The 14,063-nt window shown below is 35.4% G+C and overlaps 1 long non-coding RNA gene across 1 annotated transcript in view; it reads right to left on the reverse strand.

Moving 5' to 3' along the window:
* Window positions 1-482: 482 nt before the first annotated feature.
* The window catches only part of LOC117796399, a 29,774-nt gene continuing 16,193 nt past the window's right edge, over window positions 483-14,063 (reverse strand). The window contains exons 3-4 of the long non-coding RNA XR_004620883.1: window positions 6,968-7,144; window positions 483-1,127 (exon numbers count right to left, since the gene is read on the reverse strand). This is a non-coding gene — a long non-coding RNA (uncharacterized LOC117796399). The remainder of the gene's footprint in view (window positions 1,128-6,967; window positions 7,145-14,063) is intronic.

A 14,063-nucleotide genomic window follows, 5' to 3' on the forward strand; every position in this document is an offset into this window, starting at 1 on the left:
GATTGGATGATTCTATTAGTTTGTCCTTAAGTTCACTGAATCTTGCCTCTGTCGTATCCATTCAGCTATTGAGAATATCCAGTGAGTTGTAAATTTTAGTTATTGTATTTTTTAGTTATAAGGATTCTGTTTGGTCTTCTTTACATTTTCTATTTCATTGCTGAGACTTACTATCTTTCCATTCATTCATTACTTGTTGAACATTTTTGTACTAGCTACCTGTCTTTGTAAGACAGTTTCAAAATTTCTGTCATCTCAGTATTGGCATCTGTTGATCATCTTTTCCCATGTAGGTTGAGATTTTTCTGGTTCTTTATATATTGAGTTATTTTGGATTTAACTTAGGCATTTTGAATATAAGGTTATGAGACTTTGGGTCTTATTTAAATATTATGGACATTGTTAATATTTTTGTTTAGCAGTCAAATGACCTATTGGAGTTCAAGCCATTAGTTCCAGTCAGCTATGAGTTGTGGCTTTAATTCAGTTTTATTTCAAAACCTTTGCTGAACTATGTGGATTTGTCCCACATCCAGTGGCCAGTTTGGGACCTGGGAGGGTTTTGTCTCTCATTTCAGTTATCAAAGTATTTAATATACCATTTAGGATTAGATCCATGTATGTGCAGCTCCAGGATGAGCCCAGGAATTCATAAATAACCCTATAATGTTGCTTTCTTGAGCTCTTTCCTCTCCATTAGCTCCTCTATAGTTTACGGTTCCTGTGGCTCCCTTTTATGGTCCTCTGTCTGGAAAGCTGAGGTTTTATTCACTCTGCTCTGTCATACAGCTCTTGCACCTGCACCCAACTTCAGGACCAAACCAAAACTTGCACCAACTCTTTAGAGAGTTTGTAGTCATCTATTGTCATCAGTACACAGAGAGAAAAAACAACAGAAAACAACAGAAGTTCTTGCCACATTCTTGGGACCACAGCTCCTTTGGTCAGAGAGGAAAGTTTCTCTTCCTTGGAGTTTTAGGTGCTTGTGGGCTTCTGCTGAAATGATAGTTGCTGCCAGTAGACTTCTGTGCTCCTTGAGATTGGACTAGAGGGCTTCCTCTTGAGATCTATCCACACGAATGTGTACATCTGGTTTTTGGCCTACCTTGAAACCAGGCTGTGGGGTACTGGAGGAAGAAAAAGAAATACTCACTGTTGATTCAGGGGTGATTTGAATCCCTATCTTCTTCCCAAATCTGTATGCTGATGTTCACTTTTAAGAATCCTCAAATATCTGTTCCATTTAATATTTTCCTGGTTTAATTATTCTAGGTAGGTTGGAAAATGCCTACTTCATCTTATCCAGAATTGGAACTCCCCATATCCACTTCTTAACAGTGACTAAAGAATAGCATTTAACTCAACTTTGGCCAATGAGATGTGAAATGAATCCTATGGGGAGGGTGGGTCTCTTGGGAAAGTTTTCTTACTAAGAGAGACACAGAAGAAGAAATGCTTCATTTTATTCCTGAATGCTGTTGTATCAAGATGTGACATCTGGGACTAACGCTGCCATTTTCTACCAGATAAGGCAACACACAGATGGTGTTGTAAAAACATGGAAAGAACCTGGGTCTTTGATGACATGATTGCGTTTGCCCCACTTTAGGACTTGCTCTAATGGCTGTTACATACTTTCCTCTAAGCTTGTTTGAGGTTTGTGGTGTGAGGCTTTTACTTTTTGCCAAAAGTATCTTAAAGTACAGTATTATTCTTTCTATAATTCATTCAAGTTTTTTTTTATTTGAACTTTTCCATTTCCTCTGTAGTCATCTGTGTTTTTAAACCCATGCTGCCCAACAATATAGCCATCAGTCACATGTGGCTATTGAACATTTAAAACGCGGCTATTTTGAATTGAGACTGTGCTATGAAGTGCAAAATATACACCAGATCATGAAAACTTAGTTTTGTTTTTAAAGAAGGTAAAGTATCTCATTAATTTTTACTGTAATTACATGTTGAAAAGATAATATTTCCTACAAAATAAACATACTACTAAAATAAACTTCACTTGTTTCTTTTAACTTTTTAAAATTCAGCTACTAGAAAATTTAAAATTGCATATGTGACTTGCATTATATTTCTATTGAAGAGCACTGAATCCCAGACTCATATGTCCATCTGCTATTCAATAGTTCTACATGGAAGTCTAATAGGGACCTCAAACTTACTTAATATGTCTAAAATCAAATTCTTCAATTTCTCTTCAAATAAGCTTATTCTGTAGTCTTTCTCACCTTAGTAAATGACAGCTCAGTCCTTCAAGTTACATGGGTCAAAACTTTGAATTTATTTTTGGTTCCTTCTTTCACATTTCACATCTATTGTTCCTACATTCAAAAACCATCCATGATCCAAATGCACCCATTGCACTGTCTTCTATATCTCTACTTGAATTCATGCTGCTGTCATCTATGGCCTGTATTATTGAAACTGTCTCTATTTTAAATAGAAACCAGCATGGTCCTTCTAAGAAGTAAGATTATGTTACTCGTCTGTTCACAATCCTCCAGTGGTGTACCTGCTCACTCAGAGTGAAAGTTCAAATCAGAACACTGCCACCTCTCTGGCCTTATCATCTCCAGCTCTCTTCCCTCATTCACTTCACTCTAGCCTTGTGGACTTTATGCTGATCTCACACTTAGTCAGTGAGCTCCTGCAGGGTCTTTTTACTTAACGATCCATCTACCTGAAATGCCTTTCTTTCCAGATCTCCATAATGCTTGTTCTTACTCCCTTTGGGTCTCTACCCAAAAGTGTGTGAAATTTTACCATCTACCTCCAGTGTACCTGTCTCCCTTATCTGTCTTAATTTTTCTCCGTTGTACTTATTACCATCATACATTGTTTATTCTCTATCTTCCCCCACAGGATGAGCTCCAACAGGGCAGGGATTTTGTCTACCGGATTCACTCTTGAATCTTCAGCACCTAAAACAGTGGCTGGCACATGGGATGCACTCCATATCTATTATTTCTTCCTTTCTCATTAAACATCATTCAGATCTACTTTTCACAGTTTACCCTTTGTTATCTTGTGAATTTTGATATACTTGTATTCCATACTCAAATTTTAAATTAAAAAAAAGAGAAAGAAGTAATAACTTTAGTTTCAACTACTATTTCATTTTCTTTCTGAGGGTTGAAAATATTAGCAGGTGCAATTAAAAACCTCACAATTTATTTAAGAGGAAAGTAAGATTTCCAGCAAAATGTCCAGATAGCTAATTTCATAATTATTATCTTCTCCTCTCTCTTTGCCTGTTTTATAATCTATATTAATGGGGAATATTTATTTCCTACTCCTGATCTTTTTCATATAGGGAGCTAAAGTAATAAACTATGGGTCTCTCTGCTCTATTTACTTACTTTGTCCCTGGGAGGTTTTGGACTGGAGAATTTGGCAAGAGCAAATGGGAATGTTTATTTCAGCTTTCCCCTTATTTCACTTAGGAGGGAACATGTCCACAGAAAGGTTAAATTTTCCTTTGCTCATCCTTGTCATAAGCTGATGTAAGCCTCCTTTAAAACCATCATTGCCTGTAAATAACTGGCCTCATTTTCCTAATTCAGGGATTACACTAGAAGCGATGGTGGGAAAGAGAAATGCTATTTATTGGGGCTTCTTTAAGATTTACAATTTGCAAAAAATATCATCAAATTCTTCTAACTGGTTTTGTTGTCTGGGGTATATTTTAATAATAGTATCATTTTAATTCATGATTTCTGGGATATTTTTCTAACTGCCTCTCAGTATGCTACCAAAATTAGGTGTATACGGGACGAATGACATAAAGTCCTATGCTGCCTTCCTTCAAATATCTCTATTTGGAATACATTATAGTTTTCCATCATTTCACATCATTTACTCAGCTGTAGTGTTCAGGATGAGGCTCTATTTATCACCTCTGTTATTAGATTTACTTATTATCTATTGCTTGCACATTGGTATATTTATGTGAGACTATGATGTTATTGATCCTTCTCTTAGTGACTTTCTCATGTGACCTATTGGACACTTGGCGTCATTTTATGTCATCCTGATATATTCTATAGCTGATTTTCAAATGGGGGCACACATAACTCGAGGTAAATGAGCTTTTCCAAGGGATATGGTATTAGAGTTGGGTAATTTAATAGAAACACATTGTGAATTCTACCGTAAATGGTACATTTAACAACACTATTTTTAAGTCCAGCTCCTAATGGTGGTCTAATATGTCTCTTCTTTTGGCTGTTAATTTCCACTGACCTCTCATTATAGATAAAAGTAGTAATCATCCATGGATACATGAACTCACTGAAAAATAAAGAGCACCTTAATTTCAGTAAGGGGGGAATTCTCAATAAAATTATACTTTTATGTTTACTAATTCTAAGAATTTTTAATATATTTATGTTTTGATTGATTATGTACTAAAAGCTATTTTAATGATAATTTAGTCCAGAAGAAAGGCTGTCATACTCAATGGTCCCATAAAATTTTTGAAAATTAAAATTTTAATTTATATACATATTTTAATAAAGAGAATATGACAAGTTGATCAATAAGACTTTTAAGCATAACAATATATTGCATTAAGATCAAATTCTTTGGGACTGGGGAATGAAAATGTACATTCAGATAGAAAAAGGAATGATTTAAGAATGACAGAGAAGAACATTTCATGTATTCTTTGAATTATTATGGCATTTAGATTCATTTGACTCACATTAAACACGATGGAAGAGTTCTATTTAAAAGTGTCATTATTTAAAATACACAAGAAATTATATCCTTTGCAACCATTTATATATATAATAACATTTTTAGACCTTAACCCCAAAATAGGAAAGGTATTTATAATTTAAAAAATTGTTTCATAGAGTGCAGGAGAAACTGATCCTTTAAAGTAAGAATTGTCAAGGGCGCCTGGGTGGCTCAGTCCTGAAGCGTCTGCCTTTGGCTCAAGGCGTGATCCCAGGATTCTGGGATCGAGCCCTGCATTGGGCTCCCTATTCCGCTGGGAGCCTGCTTCTTCCTCTCCCACTCCCCCTGCTCGTGTTCCCTCTCTCGCTGGCTGGCTCTCTCTCTGTCAAATAAATAAATAAAATCTTTAAAAAAAAAAGGGAAAAATTGTCAAATTTTATCTGGATATTTCTTTTTTCCAACTCATCTTATTCCATATAAATTCCTATTGAAAAAGTCAGATAGTGTGTGGGTCAATATCTCACCAATTGGGTGACGTGAATACATTCCTAATTCACTATGTTTAGAAATCCAAAAGAGTTTATATCTTTATCTATATCCGTCTCCAGCTACTCACTTCCTACATACTATTTCCTCCCATACTCCAACATTCAGAGAGAAAACACAACGAAAGCACTCCACTATCCCACAGTCCAAAATGCTACAAATCCTTGTTTTCTCTCTATGACTTTATAGTCTCTTTAGAAGATTCCCAAGTCTCTTCTGTGGGAATTTTCCCTTCTCTGACCCTTACAAAAAGCAGCAGGGTATTGCTTTCTCTTTAAAAAGTCCACTTTTACTGATTTGGGTATATTCATATATGTAGAAATACATGTATATGTCCTTATATCTATTTATCTATTCAATACCTTTTCCCACATTACATGAACCAATGTAGGAAATTATTTAATTTTTTTTCTATGTCTTTAAATTCATGCACAGAGACACACACACATTGAGTTGAGGTATATAATTGGGGCATAGTATATATTTTTTTGATCCACTTTATTATTCTTAACTACAACAAGATACAAAGTACCATGCTATATTTAACCCTGCCCATTTTGATGGCCATGTAAGAGGTTTTCAGTGCTTAGTCTCAGTCACAAATAATATTGCAAAGAGCATTCTTGTGACTGTATCTTTGTGCTCATGTTTGATTATTTTTCAAGAATAGATTCTTGTGAAATTACTTGGTCAAAGTGATGTTAACTTTTAATGGATATTATCCTCCAAAAACTGTGCCATTTTAACATTCAAATAACAATGGAAGAAATATGTGTTTCCTTATACCTTCCCCAAAATGCATATAAGCAACTTTTATAATATTTTGCCAATCAAATAACAAAGAATGATTTCTTGTAAATATTTAAATTTGCCTTTCTCTGACTTCTGGTGCATTACTCTGGGAGAAGAGGCATGCACTTAATTTGAGTCCCAGTGATACTAAGTTGCTGTTCTTTTTCCCTTAGGCCATATTTATCTGCTCAGTATTATTTGGATATGGCTTTTGATTCCCCTCTGACTCCTAAAAAACATATTTTCCAGTTTTCTTTTTTGGATCATTTCCTCTTTTCTATTTTTGTCTTCATCTTTTTTGATGAAGTGTATAGAGCAGTCTTCCTCAAGCCTGCTTGCTTTCACCTCAAGCAGCTGACTTGCTTAACATAAATAGCTAGATATTGCTTCTGGCAAGAACATAAACCCAAGACACTCCCTGAAGGGCCAACAGAATAATCACCTCACCTTCCATTCCATTCCTCCTGCTTTTGGTTAGTTTCTAACACTTTGTTATTAAGTGTTAGAAAAGTTATTTTCTTCTTTATATTAAGGTGGTGCTTTTGAAACTTTTCCACCAAATTGCTTCTATAAGCAGAGAAGAGTGAACTTGAAAATAATAATTTGTTTTCTTATTCTAAACCTTTGAGTAAAATGGAAAGTACCGGAACATTTGTTGTTTTGTTGTCAATTCTTTTACTGACAAAGAATATCTTGTTTCAAAAGCACCATATTAAGTTGGATGAAAAGCAAAATCATGATTAACTCAATTCAATATATCAAAATGTATATATTGCGTGCCAAAAGTTCTATTCAGTAATCATATAGCAGTTTGGGGGAAAGTTTTGCCATTTAACATTATAGACCCCCTGAAAGGGTCTCAGAGACCTCACTTTAAAACCATTAATCTAGAACCATGGCTCTCCATCTGCCTGAACATGAGAATCCTTTGGTTTACCTTGAGTCTCAGCCCCAGAGATCTTGATTCAATTCAATCGGGTAGGCCTGGCCATTGGTATTTTATCAATACTCCCTAGGTTATTTTAACATGCAGCCAGAGTTCAAGATCACTGCTATAGAACATAGCATGGTGTTCTTCTCTTTGTAGACACTCATAATCTATTTTGGGATTGTACTGAAAAACATATAAGCACAGAAACATTTAAAAGACAAAATTACATAACATAGTATTAGGCCATATTGTGTAGACCAGGGTTATTTTGTGTGGAGAATGGGCCAGAGCAATTTCAAGAATCACTGTTTCGGAATTACAGACATTGCGATAGTGTCTTGGAACCTCATTTTCATTAGGTACAGACCACTGGTTATCTCTCTGTGTGTATTTGTATGTGTATATATATGTGTGGTGTATGTGTGTGTGTGTATATATATATATGGAATTAGATATTAAAATCAAAGAGTGAAATGCTTATTCATATGTGTTTTCACATTACTTACAGAAAAAAATGAATTAACATTACAAAATGCTTTTCCTAAGTCATTATAAAACTCCCTCTCATGTCTCCTGAGGCCAATCCATTTTAGAGCATAAATCATTGGAAATATACCAGGGTACAAGGGAAGAAAAAGGAGGGTGAGAGCAGGTTTAGAATATACTGACTGTGTAGTAATTTTCCCAACTCTCGAGTATGAGAGGAGGTGGAATTTTTACTGAGCCCTCTCTCCTTTGGTCACTTTTCCTTATAAGATAGATCTATTGAGATCTTTCTGAGAGTAAAAGGAGAAGCAGGGACATAGTACTTGAGAAGAACATAATTAAGGAGGAAATTCTTATGGTTAGTGATTTTACCTTGGTACACGTGAAACATGGTATTTTTGCTAAGAAACTAAGCAGTTTATATATTTGAAACCCTCATTACTAGAGATTACTGTTCTTATTTACTACATTGATAGTAATTCTTGGGGTTTTAAAATAAAACACCGAGTCACTAATAAATTCAATTTAAATAAGTTTAATATTAATGAAGACAGGGAGGCGAGTTCTGGCTTTTATTATTATTTTTAAATCAAAAGAGAATTGGAATATATTATTGACTTAAGCATAAAAAATAAAACTATAAAACCTCCAGACAAAAATATAGGAAAAAATCTCCATGGCCTTGGGGCAGGCAAGAATTTCATAAAAAAGACACTAAAAGCACCAATCATAAAATTTTAAAAATGATAAATTGGATCTTATTAAAATGGAAACTTATGATCTTCAGAAGACATTCTTAAGAAAAATGAAATACTAAGCCATGGATTGGGAGATAATATTCACAATTTGTGTACCTGACAAAGGATTTTATCAAGAATACATGAACTCAGTAAGACAAACAATTCAATTAAAAAATGAAAAAAGGGGGCTCCTGGGTGGCACAGTCGTTAAGCGTCTGCCTTCTGCTCAGGGCATGATCCTGGCGTTCTGGGATCGAGCCCCACATCAGGCTCCTCTGCTGGGAGCCTGCTTCTTCCTCTCCCACTCCCCCTGCTTGTGTTCCCTCTCTTGCTGGCTGTCTCTATCTCTGTCAAATAAATAAATAAAATCTTTAAAAAAAATGAAAAAAGACTTGAGCAGACACTTCATTAAAGAAGATACATGAAGGTTAATAAGCACAGATAAAGATTTTTAACATTATTCCTCATCAGGAAAATGCAACTTAGAACCACATGATATTCCACTACATACCTACAAAAAGCGCTAAAATTAAAAAGACTAAACAAGTATTAGCAAGAATGTGGAACAACTGTAATTCTCATATGTTGTCAATGTGAAATAGTCTGGCAGTTCCTTATAAAGTTAAATATATACCTACCATTGGATCCTAGGAGGCATTCCACTCATAGGTATTTAACCAAGAGAAGTAAAAGCATATGACCCCATACAAAGACATGTACATGGCTATTCATAGTAGTTGTATTTGTAATAGTCTGAAACTAAAAACAATCCAAATGGCTATCAATATGTGAACGGACAACTCTCTCTCTCTCTGTATATATATGTGTTTATTCAGTCTAACTGTATATATACACAATAGAATGAAAATGAGCAAATACTAATACACACAATTGCATAGATAAAATCAGAAACATTATGTTGAGTCAAATAAGCCAGACCCTAAAGAATATACACCTTCTGCTTCCATTTCAGTAAAATTCTGGAATAGGAAAACTAATCCATAGTGATAGAACACAAAATAATGGTTGCCTGAGACTGAGACGTGGAGAAAGAGGCCAAGGGAACTTGGGGCGATGGAAATGTTCCGTAATTTAATTATGATGGTTACAGAGAGGTGAATTAATTTTCCAACATGCATCAGCTTACACTTAAAATGAATGCTGTTTTATTGCATATAAATACGCCTTCATTTAAAGTCAACACAGTAGTATAGGTAATAAGTGTTAGAGAAGTTCAGGGATGAGGGAGATTAGATGCTAGCAGGTTAGAATGTAGAAATGTCAGGCGTGGCTAAAATCCGTGAAAGGCTGCTGAAGATGGTCGGAAGATCACACTGGAGTGGGGGTTTGACAGTCCAGCTTTGAGGACTCTTCCTCTCATCTAAATTTTGTTTTTATAGATTGTAAGGGACTGAAAAGTGTTTCTCTGTTATGCTAAAGATCACAGAGTAACCAGGAACTGGATAAAATGAGAATTCATTGTGTTGTGGTGAGAAAGCAACTTACAATTTTTTTTCTAATAAGTTATAAACAGACTCAAAGAATGTCTGACACTAAGCTGCTTAGAAAGGTATCAGAGGCTTCTCAGTCTAAGAAAGGCTTCAGAGTGCATCTGAAGAGGTTTTTTTTCCTTTGGACAGAGAAAAGACCAGAGATAGTCTAAAAGATTAATGTTAAAGCTAACAATGTATGCTCCTGTTTTTACTTTTCATTTTTGCCCAAAATGGTGTTTAACTTTTATATGTTACAGATTTAAAATTGTTTGATTTTGATTGCTTCTTTTCGAAAGTTTAGGATTGCTTGAATTACCTATTCTTCACAAGAAAGCCTTCTCTCTTGTTCTCTCTCCCTCTCTGTGTTTGTATAATTTATTTAACTTTTTAATTTGAGGTAATTGAGAGTCGCATGCAGCTATACAGAAACAATTCAGAAAGATCCTGTATATTCACCACCCAGCTTCCCCCAGTGTTAATATCTTGGTTAACTATAGTATAATATCAGGACTGGAAAACTGACATTGAATGCAATTCATTGACCTTATGCAGATTTCATCAGTTTAACACTCATTTGAGAGTGTGTCTGTGTGTTATGTGCGTGGTGTGTGTGTACTTAATTCTATGTAATTTTGTCATGTGTAGATTCATGAGACCATCAGAAGTCAGGATATGAAACGGTTCCATCACCACCAGGATCCCTTATATAACTATACCCACTTTCCTTCTACTCACTCTTACTGCTCTATGTAACTCCTAGAAACCTCTAAGAAGTTCTTCATTTACATAATTTTATCATTTAATGAATGTTACAGAAATAGAATTATATAGTATATAATCTCTTGGGAATAATTTCTTTTCACCCAGCATAATTCCCTGGAGATTCATCCTAGCTGTTGCGTATATGAATAGTTCATTCTTTTTATTGCTGAGTTCTAGTCCATAGTATGGATGTACCAGTTTGTTTGACTATTCACTCAAGACTTTTGGATTGTTTCCAATTTTTGGCTACTGTGAATAACACTCTTATGAACACTCAAATACAGGTTTTTGTGCAAATATAAATTTCCATTTCTCTGAGATAAATGCTGGAGAGTAGAATTACTGTGCATGGTAACCACATGTTTAACTATTTTTTAAACTGCCAAACTGTTTTCCAGGATAGCACAACAACTTTACATTACCATTAACTATGTATGAGTGATCCAGTTTCTCTATATCCTTGACAGCATTTGGTGTTTTAATTTTAGCCATTATGATAGGTATATAGTGATAGCTAATTGTGGTTTAATTCACATTTACTTAATGGAATTGCATTAGGCCTACAGATACATTTGGAGGAACTGATATCTTTAGTATGTTGAGTTTTCCAGGCTATGAACATGGTATGTCTCTCTATTTAGACTGTTGACTTCTTTTCTCAGCATTTGCATTTTTCAGCATATAGACAGTGTGCATGTATTGTAAAATTTATACCTAAGTATTTCATTTTCTTTGGAGTGATTATTAATGTGTTTTAATTTTCATTTTCATATGTTGTTACTATATGGAAATGACATTGATTTCTGTGTGTAGATCTTTTATCCCGTGATCTTGCTGAAATAATTTTTTAGGTTCTAGGAGTTTTGTTTTTGTAGAATCCTTGATATTTTTAAAATAGACAATCATGTCATCTGCAAACAGAGATAGTTTTATTTATTCCTCTCCAATTTGTATGCCCTTTCTTTCCTTTTCTTGCCTTATTGCAGTGGCTAGAACTTCTAATACTACGTTGAATGGGAGAGGTGAGAAATGAATCTTTGCTTTATTCCCTAATTTAGGGGAAAGTATTCATCTTTTACCATTAGGAATGATTTCTATAGGTTTTTAAAAGATGTTCTTTATTGAATTGAGGTAGATATTGTCTATGTCTAACTTGGTTACAGTTTTTAAATTATGAATGAGTTTTCAGCACTAATTGATACAATCATACCAATTCCTCCACCTCATTCTGTAAGCTGAGGGCTTATGTTGATGAAGTTTGCTATGAAAATGGAATCTTGGTGGAAAGCCTGGTGTCAGTCATGGCTAGGAAAAATTAGGAAGAGTGCTGGAATAAAATAAAGTCCAAAGAATGGATTCATTATGGTACAGAAATTTCATACTATATATTAAAGTTGAGGGGGGTGGTCAGTGGAATTAAATGTGAATTCTTAGTAAGTGACAGAATAGGAAAGGATATATGTATATTTGAGTTCTGGAGCAAAGAGGAATGTATTAGCTACTGCGACACAAGAGCCACAATTTTCTGGGATTCATGGTGCCTTAAAAATACAATACCTTCATTTCAATAACTAATATTAAACAATAATATTTCTTCAACTTTTCAGGGACCTACAATCTATTAAATCTACCTCATTTTCACTGTCTTTAACTCTCATATCCTTATTTTCCTGCTTATTCAGTCTTGATTCCACTGTACATATTTACCATTGCTCTCTTGCTGATACCCTTTATCTTCCATTCCTCACTCTCCCTCCATTGCAGTTGCCTGAACCTTAATCCTATTAAATCCAACTCTCCAACTACTCTGGGCCTGCATCCACATGGCATAGAGTGGCTCCAGAAAAACTTTAAATTTGTGTCTACTAATATCATGTGGGCACTTAGGCCCAATAATCTTAAAGCCCAACATTTCCATTTTCTATTTACTCATCCTTTTAGAGTATTATAGAATATATTTTACTTTTTTCCTCAAACCTTCAATACCTTCTTACCCACTTAGTTAGTGACCTTACTTCCTATTTTCACTGAGAAAATAGAAACAATTGGGAGAAAATGTTCACAAGCACCCACTACCACATATACCCACTTAACCATCTTCCTCCTGGTTCCTACAGATGAATTGTCTGTCCTCAACCCAAGGCCCATCCCTTTACTTCTAGAACCCATCCTCTCACACCCATTCTAGGACATAATTGCAAAAACTCTTCCCATTCTCTCATGCATCAAGGTTTTCTCCCTGACTGGATCGTTCCCATCAGCATATAATTAACTCCAATCTACTCCCCACCCCCCCCACCCCCAACTACCAAGCCATCTTTTAATCCAACATCTTCTTCTGGGTAATATCCATTTTTCTACCACCTTTACAGAAAAAACATTAGAAATATTTGCCTGTATGCTCCAGTTACTACTGCTCTCTTCCCATTCATTCTTGAACCCTCTCCAATTAGGCTTTTGCCTCCAACATCTACTGAGCCTGATCATGTGAGGCCATTAGTGACCTCCACATTGCCAAATATAATGATCAATTCTTTGACCACATATTCTTAACAATCAGCAATATGAACAAAAGTCTTGCTATCTCAATAAATGTCAACTTCATCCAGCTAGCTGCTCAGATCAAAATCTGGAATCAACCTTGAGGTTTCTCACTCATACCCCAAGTACAATTAGCAAATCAAATCTCTTCTCACCACTTCTACTGCTACCATCCTAGTCATCTCTTGCAGGGACTATTTCAATTGCCTCAAAACTGTTCTTTCTCCTTTATCCTTATGTGAATTCTCATCAAATCCACCACAAGGATTTCTCTAGAACTCACAACAGATTGTCATTCCTTCAACTCAAAACTCTCCAGTGGCTTTTCATCACTCTCAGAATAAATGCAAAGTTCTTAAAAAGACCTACAAAACCTTATACAATATTGGCTCCACATTATCTTTCGGATCCCACTCCTTTTCCTGTCTCACTAACTTACTCTCCTCCAGCCCCACAGGTCTGCTTGCCATGTCTCAAACACACCAGTCACATTCCTGTCTCAGGGCCTTTGCTCTTGCTGTTCCCATTCCCTCAATGATGTACACATCTCACTTCCTACAAGTTTTTGTTCAATATTGTAACCTCTCTTCCTGGATATACACTCTCTATATCCCTTCTCTTATTCTCGTTTACTTAAATTTTTTTTCATTGTCTGTCTCCCATATTAGAATGCGAGCTCCATGAGGTCAGGAATTTTAATCCATTTTGTTTACTATTCCAAGAGCAGTACCTGCTGCACTCTTGCTTCTCAATAAATGTTAGCCAAAAGAGTGAATCAGTCAATAAATAAATTACAGGGATGACAACCTTGGGACAAGTTTCAGAAAAGAAACCTTACGATTTAACACTTACATTAGTGGCCATACTGAAAAGAGATTGATGTAAGTTGGGGAACACATCCCAGTTCCCTCCTTGTGGTACTCGTAGTGCCTAAGGAAAGCCATAGTCCTCTGAGAGGTGTGGGGGCAGACTCTGGGCTAGAAGAACATAGACCCAAGATTCTCTTCAGCACAGAGATCCAGCTGAATGAGAGGGGCTACTGGATGAAATCAAGCAATAGCTCTCATACAAACTGTGTGT

This window comes from Ailuropoda melanoleuca, chromosome 15, assembly GCF_002007445.2.
Source record: "Ailuropoda melanoleuca isolate Jingjing chromosome 15, ASM200744v2, whole genome shotgun sequence".
NCBI classification, from domain to species: domain Eukaryota; kingdom Metazoa; phylum Chordata; class Mammalia; order Carnivora; family Ursidae; genus Ailuropoda; species Ailuropoda melanoleuca.